Source organism: Cynocephalus volans, chromosome 6 (assembly GCF_027409185.1).
Source record: "Cynocephalus volans isolate mCynVol1 chromosome 6, mCynVol1.pri, whole genome shotgun sequence".
Taxonomy (NCBI): domain Eukaryota; kingdom Metazoa; phylum Chordata; class Mammalia; order Dermoptera; family Cynocephalidae; genus Cynocephalus; species Cynocephalus volans.
Genome location: NC_084465.1, coordinates 97689048 through 97703836, shown reverse-complemented (window position 1 = coordinate 97703836; position 14789 = coordinate 97689048). Strand labels below are relative to the sequence as shown.

The 14789-nt window shown below is 47.1% G+C and overlaps 1 long non-coding RNA gene across 2 annotated transcripts; it reads left to right on the top strand.

Moving 5' to 3' along the window:
- Window positions 1–5123: 5123 nt before the first annotated feature.
- On the top strand, window positions 5124–14451 carry LOC134380782 (uncharacterized). Of its 2 annotated transcripts, none has more exons than XR_010023911.1 (5): window positions 5124–5271; window positions 9563–9672; window positions 10258–10372; window positions 10914–11074; window positions 13841–14451. It is a non-coding gene; the product is annotated as an uncharacterized LOC134380782 (long non-coding RNA). The 2 variants fall into 2 exon arrangements; XR_010023912.1 differs by having other exon boundaries at window positions 13705–14451.
- The last annotated feature ends 338 nt before the right edge of the window (window positions 14452–14789 follow it).

Genomic DNA, 14789 nt, shown 5'->3' with positions numbered 1-14789 from the left:
CCAGCCCGGGCTTGGGGCCACTGACCAATCTGCACTAGGGCACAATGACTGGCAGGGCTGCTGGGGTATTTACATGTTAGCAGCAGCTGGAGCCAGCAATGCTTAAGCCAAAGTGACTCAGCCACCGTGAGTGAGCCAGACATGGGCCCAGGAGCCAGGGGAGATATTTTGAAGAGGGGCGTCCATTCATTGTTCAGCCCAAACAAAGCTACTAAGCACCACCTACTATGTGCCAGAGATTGTGCTAAGCCCCAAAGGAGTCCAAGAAAATAAGACAGTGCCCCTGCCCTCGCTAACTCAAGCAACAAGCATTTACTGAGCACCTACTATGTGCCGGGGGCTGTCCTAAGTGCTGGAGAGACCGCAGTGAACAAACCAAAAACAATCACTGCTTTCGTGGCATGGGCATTGGATGAAACAGAATTTTTAAAAGTAAGTAAATCATGTGGTCTAATAGATGATAAAGTCTATGGGGAAAACCAAGTAGGAAGAGGTGGGGGGATCAGAGTGGGCGAGGATGGGGACGAGGTCAGGTGTGCAGAGCTGGCTGAGCGATGTGAGGTCTTCAGCTTTCCTGAGGCCAGGCGCACCGGCGACCCTGAGCGGAAAACAATGGAATCTGTCACGTGCAAGCAGGACCGTCCGGTCGCTGCAGCAGAACTGGCTGGGAGGAGACAAAGGATGAAGTGGGAGACCAGGCAGGCCCCCGAGACAGGTGGCGGACAAGGGCAATGGCAGCGGGGGTGGAGAGAGAGCTAGATTCTAGATCTTTCTTTAAGGCCGAGTCGACAGGACCGCTGACGGTTGAGTGCAGCTGTGAGAGACTGGACTAAGGTGCTACCTGCGGTCGGGTGGGTTCGGGGGTGACTCGGGTCAGCTTGCTGGAGAGGGCGGCCCCAGGCAGGTGAGTTCTGGGGAGAGGTCAGGCTGGGGGAACCTGAAGGCTGCTGAGATGGCCAACGTGGGGGACGTTGCCGTCAGAGCCCACACAGGCATCGATGGCCAGAGAACCCTACACTCCTCACCCACCCATGCCTCGAGGACTCAGCCGCAACTGTAAACAGCAGCAGAACCGTGGCAGAGGAGGCGCGGGTGGCCAGGGGAGTCTGATTCTGCGGAGGGCCCCAGGCTGGGGGACCACCAGCCCAAGGGGGGAGCCCTGGAGGAACTGACGACATGGCTCTGAGCACAGGGACAGGGTGCTAGGGCTGAGGCCACCACTCCACCAAGGTCCTCCTGGGCCTGTAAAGGAGCCTTTGCTTGCAGGTGGGGGAAGGGACTGACAGCTCTAAGCAGAGCGCTGTTGGGTTCCCACCTGCATTAGAGGTGGGGGAAGGGAAAAGTGGGGGGCGGTGGAGGCTGTATCCAGGAAGAGCCTGGGGCAGGGACTCCTGGGGGGCAGGGAGACAGAGCCAGGTGGTAGCAGGTGCCAGGGGGTGGGTGAGGTGGGTGGTAAGGGGCCAACAGTCCAGATTGCCCAGGACTGAGGAGCTTCCTGGGACGTGGACTTTCAGTTCTAAACCCAGGACATTCTCAGGCAAACCTGGACAGTTGGTCACCCCAGGCAGTGTCTCTGGCCGATGGGCTCATGTCCACTGTGATGGGGAGAGGTCGGCAGAGCATTTCAGTCCCAAGGGTCCCACTGTTGGAAATTTTGAGAAAGTGAGATGTAGGAGCCCAGCATGCTCTGGTGTCTAAGGGGGCACCTAAAAGAGGCAGGTCTCCAGTGTCCCTCTGATTCCCCCAAGAGAGAAGCTTCACAGAGAGCAAGACCACGTCAAGCTGCTCTCTCCTCCGTGGTTTGCACTGTCATGAGACTGAGCCCGGCAGGGAGGCTGCCATGGGGTCTTCTGCAGGGAGAGGCTGAGTGTGCTGGTGGAGGGTGGGGAGGCTGGCGGAAAGCGAGGCCACCGCGAGGCTGGAAGTGGGGGTGGGAACCCACTTTGAATTCCAGGCAAGTTGCCTGACCTTGCAGAGCCTCCATCTCCTCACTGGTTCTGTTGGTTGGTTCTGAGACCAGAACGGCAAAACAGGTGTGGAATCTGATGCTGCAGGAGGTTTTATTAGACCTCCAGTGCTGTGTTTGGTTTTTTAATTGGACAAATCCACATTTTTAAAAATCTAAATTTCTAATAATGCTGTGAACGTGGACGTACACGTATCTCTTTCAGTCTGTGCTCAGACTTGTATGCAAATGTTCACAGCAGCATTATCCCAACAGCCAAAAAGAGGAGAAACCATGTGCCCATGGATGGATGAAGGAATAAACAAAATGTCACAGTGGAATATTATTCAGCCATAAAAAGGAATGAAAGACTGACACACACTACAACACGGATGCACCTTGAAGACTTTGTGCTAAGAAGCCAGACACAAAAGGTTGAATACTGCATGGCTCACTTATACGAAGTCCCTAGAGTAGTCAAATTCGTAGAGACGGAAAGTAGAACGGTGGGTGCCAGGGGCTGGGGAGGGGCTGGGGAGTGAGTGTTTAATGGGGACAGAGTTTCAGTTTGGGAAGATGGAAAAGTTCTGGAGACGGATGGTGGCGAGGGTCACACAACAATGTGATGTACTTAACGCCATGGAAATATACACTTAAAAATGGTTAAAATGATAAATCTTACGTATATTGTACTACAATTAAAAATTTTTTTTGAGTCTGGATTCCCATTTTTTCATGAAAAATTGGAAGCTCTGGGCTGCACTGGGCTGGGACGTTCCTGACTGCAGCATAGCCCCTTCCCCCACCCTGCTCTGTGACACAGGCCACTGCCCTGGGTCCACACCTGGGTCCTGGAGCATTTGAGTTTGTCACCCTGCTCTTGAAGGGCAGAGCCTGGGACAGTGCAGACACTCGGTCCCCTCCTCAGGTGATTCCAGTTCAGCTCCAGAGCAAGCAGAGCCTTCAGCCACATAGTAGATCCTGCCTCCAACCTGGGCCTCTGTTTATGCATCTGTGCAGAGGATCAGCCAGCACTGGCCTTACCGTCAGCCACATGAGGAAGGGCTGTTCAGGTGAGCTGGGCTGAGTTTGGATTGAGCAATGGCCAGGCTGTACTCATCTGCAGGCAAGGTTTTCTGGGGCACTAATGGTTTTGAGGAACCTGGCCTGGTTGGCCCCCGGGGACATTGGAGGACCCGCTGAGGTGACACTGCTCACCTGGCCTTATGCCACCTTCCCATGGGATATGCTTCCTCCCATCTAATCACTCTTCTGAGCTGTCCTGGGAACCTGTTTCCCTGGTAACTGGCAGGTCATGCGGGGCTTCCCTGCCTCTTGGAGATGTGGGTCAAACTGGGATTCAACCCAGTCCCCATCCCTAGTTGCACTCAGAGTCATCCCCATGGCTGTCACACCCCTTGACCTCACAAGTTTCTCTGCCTCCACCCGGGCTCCTCAAGGCCTGCTCAGGTCTTCCCATCTCAGTCCTGGCCCCAGAGCTCTGCCCCTTCTCCCTTTCCACGAGAAAGCCAGCCACGCTGGACTTTACGCTGCTCAACCAGAGACTCAGGGGATCAGGAGGCCTCACACCACACACCCTAACCCTTTCCTCCGTCTTCCACCCTCCACCCCAGGACCTTGCGATCCAGGCACTTCCCACCCCTCACCCCATGCTTCTCTTGCAGGCAGCAGCTCCCCTCAGGCCAGTCTGCCTTCCCCACCCCACCCCCTGAAATTCTGGGGAATAAAATGTTCTCCCTCTCACAATGACATTGTTTTTCCTCTGAGGATTTCTTTAAGATGGAAGCTGAGCATCCCCCTCCTTGCTCAGCCTTCCTTTCTCTTATGGATCCCACCTTTCTAGGCTCTTCTTCAACTCCAACACCTACTAGCCCAGACTTTCCAAATGCAGAGCCCCTGGCTGTGACTCTTTGAATGCTGAACTTCTGGAATCCAGGTGCTAATTACGTGACTCCATGGATCCTCATTCTGGCTAGTGTCTTCCTAGAATATAAAACACTGTAGCTCTTGTGGTCCACTAAGACCTTCAGGCATTTCCTTAGCTACACTTGTCCCTTACTGGTCTGTCTCTTTCCTATGGCAGCTTCCCCTAGAGTTTCCTTCCTTCCTTGGAGCACACACCTAGGTTTTGTCTACAACCTTTCCCTCCTTCAGAAAAATTGGCTGTACACTGGGTTTCTGTAAAGTTAATCACATTTTCACCATTGACTCCTGTTGTTCTCATGGAAAAATACCCCATCTGCCTGGGCTGGGAATCTTTGAAGAGGAAGATGACCAGTCCTCCTACAGAATTGTCACTGTACTGTCCACTCTGGTTGTCAGAGCCCCTCACCTCCACCCCTAGTTCCCCTGCCTACACGCTGCTTCCTCTGGTTGATGGAAAAGCTCTTACTACCCGCCACCACAGACTATTCTCCTTGTGTCTGGCGAATTCAACTGATCACAGCTGAGCTTGGAGCCCCCTTTGCTTCGCTGTTTGTTTACCTTTAAAATAACATGTTTAGGGCTGGTCGGTTGGCTCAGTTGGTTAGAGCACAGCCTTACAACACCAAGGTCATGGGTTCACATCCCTGTACCCACCAGCTGCAAAATAATAATAATAATAAAATAACGTTTATTAAAGGAGGTGTTCAAGCTGGCTCTACTGATTAACAAGAGGTAAATTTTCACACACTTTGCAAATTGCAATTGTTGACATCACATTGGTATCTTGAGATCAGACATGCATGATGGGACAAATTTTACAACAAAAATCAACAAATGCTACAAAACAGGTCTTTTCCCCCCAGCTAGCCCACTGTTAAATACCAGCATGCCCCCGAGTTTACCCACAAGTGATCGGCATGTTCTAAAGCCAGACTCTCAGGCAGTCAAGTATTCTCTCCCTTTTACCCAGGACCAACTAGAACCTACTCTTGCTGCAGCTCAAAGCCCCAATGCTGAGAACTCAGTCTGGGAGGATTGGGCTTCCTCCACCACCAGAAGAAGGGGGAAGGACAGGGACTGAGCCGGAGCAGCCCATACAGAGCCCAGTAGGAAGAGGAAATGCCCAAGTGGGATGAGCTGACTCTCTGGGCACCCATCGCCAGGCTGGGCAGCTCCTCACGTTCTTGGTGACTCATCCATGACTCACAGAGGAGAGGGGGCAGGACCTCAGAGTCCTGATTTCAGAGGTCATGACCCGGGCTGTCTACCTGCCTCAGAGAGTCTCAGAGGATCATGCCGGAGGAAGTGGCTGACCACACAGGGATTAGCGAAGTCTGGGGGTTGGGTGCAGAACGAGGGGCTGCAATTCAGCCTCAGAGGTAAGCTGTGCAAAGCTGGGATCTGCATGTCCCTGCCTTCAGGGTGACCTGGGCAGCCACGTCATGGCTGCTGGGAGAGGAAGCTCGGAGAAACCAGCTCCAGCCACCCCCGCAGGGTGGGGAGCCACCTCCAACCACGTTCCTCCTTCCCCCTTACCCCTCCAGGGAAGTGAGTGACTCTGCTAATTACTGCTAATGAGTATAAGTCAGAGTGTGCTGCGTTTCTCCAGCAGGAGCAGGGCAGCTCTGGGGAAGAGAGGAGCGCGCGCGCGCGCGCGCGTGTGTGTGTGTGTGTGTGTGTGTGTGTGTGTGTGTGTGTGACTCTCACAGCTCCGGGGAAGAGAGGAGTGTGTGTGTGTGTGTGTGTGTGTGTGTCTCACAGAAGAGAGGAGCGCGCGCGTGTGTGTGACTCTCACAGCTCCGGGGAAGAGAGGAGCGTGTGTGTGTGTGTGTGTGTGTGTGTGTGTGTGTGTGTGTGTGTGTGTGTGTGTGTGTGTGTGTGACTCTCACAGCTCCGGGGAAGAGAGGAGTGTGTGTGTGTGTGTGTGTGTGTGTGTCTCACAGAAGAGAGGAGCGCGCGCGTGTGTGTGACTCTCACAGCTCCGGGGAAGAGAGGAGCGTGTGTGTGTGTGTGTGTGTGTGTGTGTGTGTGTGTGTGTGTGACTCTCACAGCTCCGGGGAAGAGAGGAGTGTGTGTGTGTGTGTGTGTGTGTGTCTCACAGAAGAGAGGAGCGCGCGCGCGCGCGCGCGTGTGTGTGTGTGTGTGTGTGACTCTCACAGCTCCGGGGAAGAGAGGAGCGTGTGTGTGTGTGCGTGTGTGTGTGTGTGTGTGTGTGTGTGTGTGTGACTCTCACAGCTCCGGGGAAGAGAGGAGTGTGTGTGTGTGTGTGTGTGTGTGTCTCACAGAAGAGAGGAGCGCGCGCGCGCGCGTGTGTGTGTGTGTGTGTGTGACTCTCACAGCTCCGGGGAAGAGAGGAGCGTGTGTGTGTGTGTGTGTGTGTGTGTGTGTGTGTGTGTGTGTGTGTGTGTGTGTGTGTGTGACTCTCACAGCTCCGGGGAAGAGAGGAGCGTGTGTGTGTGTGTGTGTGTGTGTGTGTGTGTGTGTGTGTGTGTGTGACTCTCACAGCTCCGGGGAAGAGAGGAGCGTGTGTGTGTGTGTGTGTGTGTGTGTGTGTGTGTGTGTGTGTGTGTGTGTGTGTGTGTGTGTGTCTCACAGAAGAGAGGAGCGCGCGCGCGCGCGCGTGTGTGTGTGTGTGACTCTCACAGCTCCGGGGAAGAGAGGAGCGTGTGTGTGTGTGTGTGTGTGTGTGTGTGTGTGTGTGTGTGTGTGTGTGTGTGTGACTCTCACAGCCACTCCTTCAAGCCATGATCTGGGCACAGGGACATGGACTTCCAACCGGCGTCTCAAACTAGGAAAATCGGACACTGCCTCAGTGTTCCCTCTCTCAGAAAATGGCACCACCATTCACCCAGTTGCTCAAGCCATAGGCCTAGGAGTCACTGTTGACTCACCCTCATCCTCCCCACCCACATCCATCCGTCAGGCCTACAACAAGCTGGCAGGTACAGGCGCCTCTCTCTATGCACGCAGGATGCCATCAGCTGTGCCAGAACACCACAGCAGGCGCCTGATGTGTCCTGTTGCTGCCCCTCCAGTCTCTTCTCCACAAGGCAATCTGAGCTGTTTAACAAAACATAAGAGCACAGCACCTCCCAGTTTAAACTCTCTAACAGTGTCCACTGCACTTAAAAGGAGACCCAAACTCCTTGTCTGCTCTCTTGCTGTCCTTCATTTTATCACTTCTCTTAGCTCATTCCTTTCCAGCCACACTGTCCTCTATCTCCTCTAAGTCCTGTTCCTCCCAAGGGCCTTCGCACGTGCTGTTTCATCTGTCTGGAAGCCCCGAATCCCACGATCAGAATTGGCACTTCAGGTCCTAGTTTACCTGAAATGCTCTGTTATTTTATTAATCCTTGTAGGAAAAAGTATGGGAGATTTGAAAGGGGCAAATATTGATCCTACAGGGGTATGCACCCTGTTTGTCTCTGATTAGGCTATTCTATAACTCCGTAGAGACAGAAGTTCATTCGCAGAAAACTGATAGTAATGCAAATAATTCCTATTCATAGAAATGCAAATTGTGTCCCACTGTGGGTATGGACAGTTTTGCCAGTTTTGCATCTGTTGGCAAATTCTTTTTTTTTTTTTTCTTTTTTAAAAAAAGATAACTGGTAAGGGGATCTTAACCCTTGACTTGGTGTTATCAGCACCACGCTCTCCCAAGTGAGCCACAGGCCGGCCCCAGCAAATTCTTATCTGGCCAAAAATACGTGGTGCATTGAGTCCTCTTCTGTACATGTTGCAATATCTTAACTGGTTCCCTCATTAATTGATAAACTAAATCAAATCTTTGACATGATCTTAGGAAAGTCATAATTTTACCTTTCTATGAAAACTATCCTTTAACAGCAGCCTGTCCATTTCTCTCATTAACGTTTTTTAAAATGTGTCTATTTGTTTATCAGTCGGCTTAGTAGACTATACTCATATGCTCCATGAGGATAGGAGCTGTCTTTGCTTGTTAGGGGAAACTGTGGATGACTTTGAAATGGGTAAACAAGGTGTCAGGGTGTCCTTTCAAAGAAATGCCGAGCATTGTCCAGCAGATCCTTTGGAGTTATCTGATCTATGGGGTTCTTTGTGTCTTTGTTTTTTTACTAAACTACTTTACAAATAGATTTTTCCCCCTCCATCTTGCAGTAAAGATAATTCCAAACATTGTATTTTCTTGCTCTGCAGGATACTGATCAGTTTTGCATCCACTAACAAATCACATTCAGCATTCCTGATTTCCTGTATAGATGCCTTTTCTTCGGATTCTCTTTTAAACCAGTTTTAACATCTTACTGATTTCCTCATTTATTGACATGTTAAAATCTTCGACACATGTTCATTTCATATTTATTTCAGTCATGCTTTTACTTTTTTGAAAATTACACTTGTAACAGCTTACTATTGTATCCTCAGTGCCTGGCATGTAGTGGCCCCTTAATTTTGTTAAATCAATCAGCCAACTAATTAATTAAATGCAACACAGTTTACAAATTTTTACTTAATTAATTAATAGATGTGCAACATAACCAGCACCATCTTACACAAGCCCAAGTACAAAATGGCGCCGTCCACCTCCTCCCCTCTCGTCCCCCATTCTCTTTTACAAGAAGCTTCATGGTTTTGGAGAAAATGAAACTTTCGGGGTTTCTGCATGTGCAGAACTCTCCATTCCCATGACCTAACTCAATCCCCACCCCAGAATTACATCACCCAGCTCTTGGCGCCAACATACTAATATAAGCTCCCACTGCCCTAGGTTAGGTGCTGTCCACCATTTTGGGGGCAGCCCTGGTCTCTCCTCCATTTTGAGTACAGCCCGGCAAATTCCTTTCTCTAATAAAGCTTGAACAGTACCCAGCATCTCAGTCACTTTCTTTCATTATGGCGCCAAAACCCAGGAAGCGTCTCAGCCAGACCATCAGACGATCCCCTCTCTTGGGTTGATTGGCTCCTGGCCGCCCTTCCCGGACCTGCCAAAACCAGATGCCTCCAGGACTGTCTCCTTTTGCCATTTCAGAACAATGCATCCAACACCGGCCTCAATTCAGGGTGAGTCAGTGGGTCTGTCCTGCAGACTTCTACTGGTTCCCCTGACTACTTTCTACAACTCCAGTCTCTACAAAGCCCAGGCGCCTGGATGAAGGAACTCTTCGTGTGACCCCCAGCTATTGAAGGATGCTTCATTAGTGGGTCATGCTTTTCTCTCGAAAAGAAGGTGGGCAGCAGAGAGGATGCTCTTTGTTGGCACGCTTCTTCTACCAGGACTAACTGCCCTTTCTCACCCTCTAAATGGGATCCCCACAATCCAAACCTCCATGGTCTACACCCTTGGGCAGTCTCCTGGCCAATTTCTTGGCCTCCAGGGAAACATTAAAACTCAAATGCCTCGTTACAATGGATTCCAGTGGCCACAAGATGGCACCCAATTTAGACAGTCACCAAAATGGCAAAATCTGTAAAGATTCCTTGTTCAGGCCTTCTCCTATCTCTGAAAGCATTCTTCTCTCTGTCAAAACTGTGTCGTATGTCTCAAATTCTCCTAGTTCATGCTGACCTCTCCTTCCAGACTCAGCTCAATCTCCTGATCCATCAGCCCTCCACATTTCTCTCTCTTCCCCACACCTGGCCTCCAGATGCTCGTCCTCAGCCCAACTTCTCCCCTTCTCTCCTTCTCAGGTAACAACCCCACCTCAGCTCTGGCTTTTTATAACCCTTCCGTGAAGTGGCTGGGACAGAAGGAATTGTCTGAGTCCATGTACAGGGAGCAGCTCTGGATGGTGGCTCAGGTACATGCTCAAAATAGTAGGCGGCCTGTGAGAGCCATTGCTGTTCCTTGCATGGGCCCAAATTGGAACTACCAGGCTGGCCATGGGGATCGAGATCTCCAGGATAACATGATCAGACACCAACTTCACAGCCTCCAAAAGGCTACTCACAAGTCAGTCAATTATGACAAGCTTAGAGAAATCACAGAGATCCACTGAAAATCCCAACGAGTTCCTAACCCGCCTCTCTGAGGCTTTACATGAATACACACATATAGATACAAACTCCTCTGAAGGCATGGCCCTCTTATACTCTCATTTCATTACCCAATCAGCCCTCAATATTAAAAAAAAAAAACTATAAAAGAGATCAGGCCAAATACCAGCTCCTGGCTAATGCCATCTGTGGCTCACCTACTCCAAAGCTGGCTGCCTTAAGAGGCAAGCCACCTGAGAACTGTTTCAAATGTGGTCAACCGGGCCACTCAGCACAGACTTGTTGTAACCCGTCCTCAATACAAATGGCCAGATCACAGGGGGATTGACTGTGCCACTCTCCAGAGAGGGAGTGGCCCAGTCCCCAACCTACAGCCTTTGGCTTCACAGCCATCCCTACCAGAGCTTCTCGGCTTTGCCCAGGAGGAGGACTGAGGATGCCCAGGGCCAAAGGCCCCCACAGAGATCACCATGTGTGAGCCCACAATAACTCGTCTCATAGCAGGTAAGCCGATCTCTTTTGTCATTGATACAGGGGCCATTTACTCTACCCTTCCTGAATATACAGGACCAACAAGCCCATCCTCTATCACAATAGTAGGGGTCACAGGATCAGAATACCACCCATGGGTCACGCAAACCCTTTCCTGCACCCTATATTATTGTTAAACTATAACCCCACCTATGTCTCTTCCTCTAACTTCCTGGTCTGGAAAATAAATGCAGGAAGAGAACCCCAGTTCAGGGTTAATTTCCCAAGGAAGGGATGCCTCTCGCTGGAGGGTCCCGGGAAGATTAACCACTTCGGGGTCTCTCACTGCTCAGAAGAGATGGGCTTTGGGCCGGCTCTGTGGCTCACTCGGGTGAGTGCAGTGCTGTTAGCGCCAAGGCCATGGGTTCAGATCCTATATAGGGATGGCCGGTGCACTCACTGGCTGAGAGTGGTGTGGATGACACCAAGCCAAAGGTTGCGATCCCCTTACCGGTCAAAAAAAAAAAAGAAGAGACGGACTTTGAGTAATCCTTTGTGTCTCTCTGTCACCCAGGGCAAGAGGGGTGACAAATCCATGGGGGGTGAAGCAACCTAAAGCAACAAAATGGTGCCCTAGTCTCCACGGATCAGAGACTGACCTGTCAAGCATTGGAGAGGAATAGGACATCCAATTCATCCCGGCAAGGGAGTCCCTAATAAGGGAGATGCATCCAGGTAAGGGAATCACAGGTGGCTTTTGATCAGCGATTGCATGCCTGCGGCAGGTCAAAGTTAGATCTTTTCAATCCCAGAGATATTTTTTCCTTCTCTTTACTTTTAAAATATGGATAATTCATTAACAAAAGGGGAGACTGAACATACATTACAACTCCAATGTCTCCTTAAAGCAGCAGGCTGTAAGAAACTGAATGGCAGCTTGTAAAACTGTTAGTGGATATTAAACAACCATGTCCTTGATACCTCAAGGAAGGGAGCCTTAACATAAAAATTTGGGAACAAATTGGTCACTGGTTAGTTATGCAATGGGTCTCGTTAGGGTTCCCACCTAACAACTAGGAATCTATGGCAAGTCGCTCTGAGACTTATCCAAGACCTTAACAAAAAACTAAAACATGTTTATGTCACCAAAAAAGGATAAAACTTAATCTTTGCCAGTGACAGAGAGAACTTTAAATTGGACAATCTAAAGTAAAAGAAGTTAATATTTCTTTACAATGTTGGTATTGTTTGAGCATGTTTTTCTTTCTTATCTGCACAATGTTTCTCTCCTCTCTTAAAAGCAGTGGTTCTTTTCTTAACTGCATGTACTACTCTTTTTCACTGAAGACTCTGGAGTTTTATGAAGAAAGGCAGCAATGGCACCAACCAGACCCCTTTTGGGTCTACTGCTCTTCTCCTAAAAACCTCAAGAGTCAAATGGTTTCATCTCTGATTGGTGGCTCAGCTCTTGAGCTCAGTAAGCTGTTTGAGAAACAAAAACTAGGCTAAGATCTACCTGTTTAACTAAATGGTCTCAAATTTTCTGACATCCACCTGGTTATCTTACACAGACTTCTAAATTCTCTTCTAGTCTCATCTATGTATTTCTTCACAAAATCCTATGGTAGAATTCTATGCTATTTTCTTAAAGGAAGAAAATCTTCTCCGCATCTTCTTGAAAAGGCTTGCATACTTTGCTTTACAATGTAAATTTGTTATCTTTCTTTCTTTAAGGCAAGGTGAGGCCTCACCAATAAGTCTTTTTGGAAATAACACAATCTAAACCTGATTGTCCTTTTTACTAGTGAACTTTTCTATTACATTTGAAACAAAACCTATAAGATCCTTATTTGTTCTTGTTGTTTATGTCTGCATATATGCGTGTGTAAGCTGTATGTTATGTCTCTATGTTCATGTCTCTTTGTGTAATTGTGTTATGTGCAAGGTACCAAATTGGCTTATAATTAATGCACACTCATTAAATAAATAAGTATACTTTTCAAGTTCACGAGACTTAAATCTTCTAAAGTTTTGATAAATATATTTTCAAAATTTGATTCAAACCTTTTACCTAAATTTGTCTCTAGGCCAGTATGTCTCCTTGTTATCTCAGCTCTGCCTCCTGGCCATGCTGGGAGAGACAATATCTTTTATGTATATACCGCCCTCTCTCTTAAACTCCACATGATTCCAAATGCCACGTGGAAACCCGGGACCTGAAATGGCAGTGAAAAGAAACCTATACCAAATATTGCATAGGCCCTAGTTAGCATTTACTGATAAAGGTATAGATCTAATACACAAAGTTTTTGGCTGGGAAACCATAAATATGTATTTGGTAAATATAGCTAAAACTCCAACTGGGCTTTGTATAATTCGCTCTGGTAAATGGATGCTTATTTACTAACTTGAATGTATAAAAATGTTCTTATCAGCACACATCATTGCCTGGCTTTACTAATCAAACAGGACTACTAGAGGTCCTTTCACTTGACTGCTCTTAATACAAAATTGTAAAAGGTTTTCTTTGTCCCTTAGATAACTGGTTTAAGAAACTTGTTTCATGATAATTTCTTGTGCTCTCTGCCTTTGAAACCCTTTGTCACTTTGGTTTTATTTTTGTAATAATTTGTGATTTTATTCAACTAAATGTTTTAAGCCTTTTTGTTATTTGACAAAGCTTTCCAAAATCAAAAGCCCAACCTTTTTGGTTTAAAAGAACTTTGAGGAATTCCAAGGGCCCTGGAGTTTCTCAAAGGATATATAAAAGATGTATCAGAACTAATTGGCTTATTTAATAAATAGACTATATGCGAAAGCATTGTCAGTACTGAAGGTGTTATGGGTATGTGTTCCAAAATCTTGCAAGGTTCTTAAATATCTGTGTCTTAATACAAATGCTACCAGTCATAATCTTGGTTTAATTATAATTTTAAAATGTTATGTCTTCAAATATTTCATGAAAAAACTCTGATAGGTACAGTTTCCAACAAACTTTGAGTTCATAGCTTTAAACTAAAATTCCAAAATTTTAATGAAGAAACTGATGGGTTTGTGAAATTGTTCACAAAGGTCAAAACAACAACAGTTAATTGGTAAATTAATTTAAAAGAATTGTGGGTTTTTATCATTTCCTTATTTTAAAACACTGCTGTTTCTCCTAATGTTTTCCAGTTGTAAGAAAACTCTCTTAAACTATAACTAACAACAGTTTGGCAAAATGTCATTTAAAACAGAGATAAAAGCATTTGTTTTCTCCCTAATTGATCCCCCCCAAATTTAATAACTTTAAGCATCTTTATGATTATTATGGCAATATGGCTATTTTATAAGTTCAATGAAAATTGACTCTCTCTTTGTAACAGGATATAATTTAAAACTTTGGATATAAGATAGTATGTCTCACTTCCAAGTTGCTGATCTCTCTTTCATGTTTGCCATAATTTGGCCTAAACTGCTGCTTCATCCTGCTGTTCATCTTTCCCCCCCGACGTGGGACAGATCACTCAAAGAAAGTGAGCTGAGATGCTTCTTTCAATCACCACCTGGGAAAGAGCCTTCCCAACACTGAGAGATTTATACTTTAAAAAGTAAGACCTTTTCAATCAAGATATTGATCATCAATGCTTTTATGAGGAATGCCTTGATCATAAAGAGGGAAATAACGTTTTCTCTACAAAAGCAGTTCTCTAAATCTTCCTGGCCTTAAAGAGGGTGTTTGTAACTTGGATAAGACATCCTGTTCTTAAACAAAAGACTTGTAATTGATCAAAAATTTCACAAAGGACTAGATGCTTTGAAAGCAGTAATGTCCTGGACAGGTAAACTAATAATAACAAACTCTCTGGACTTGGAAACAACTATTGTACCGAGCAGAATCCCATTCTGGAGTTTCAACAATTGACAGTTACACCCAATTCACAGCACCTGGAATGATGCTGCTGCAGCCACCCTGAGATGATGACATCATCAGTCCTCACCTGAAGTAAATTAAAAGGACTTGTCATGATAAATGATACCAACTTTGCTTTAAATGCTTTTGTCTTAACTGTGCCAACCTGATCTATAGCTCTTGCTTTTTCTTTTAAACAAATAAAATGGGGGAAGATGTAGAGGATTCTTAAAGCAAATGTACTTCACAGGGCCTGGTTTTCCAAAGCCTTTCAGTTTCAAATATTGACCTTGTGGAGGACTGGAAATTTTCCTCAGGCTATAAAGTCTCTGGTGTAAGATAAAGATTTATGGCACAGCAAGGTTGCTGGCTCAAGGAAAGACTAGTTACTGATTGAAATGTAAAGATACTGGAAAATTGCTGCTGGCAGAAGGAATGTTTGCTAAAATCAAGCTTTTGTTGATAGGACCACTTAATTGCCTTACTGGAATGTCATCTGGCTTGTTTCAATGAAAGTTACCAGCCTATATTGTTAAACTATAACCCCGCCTGTGTTCT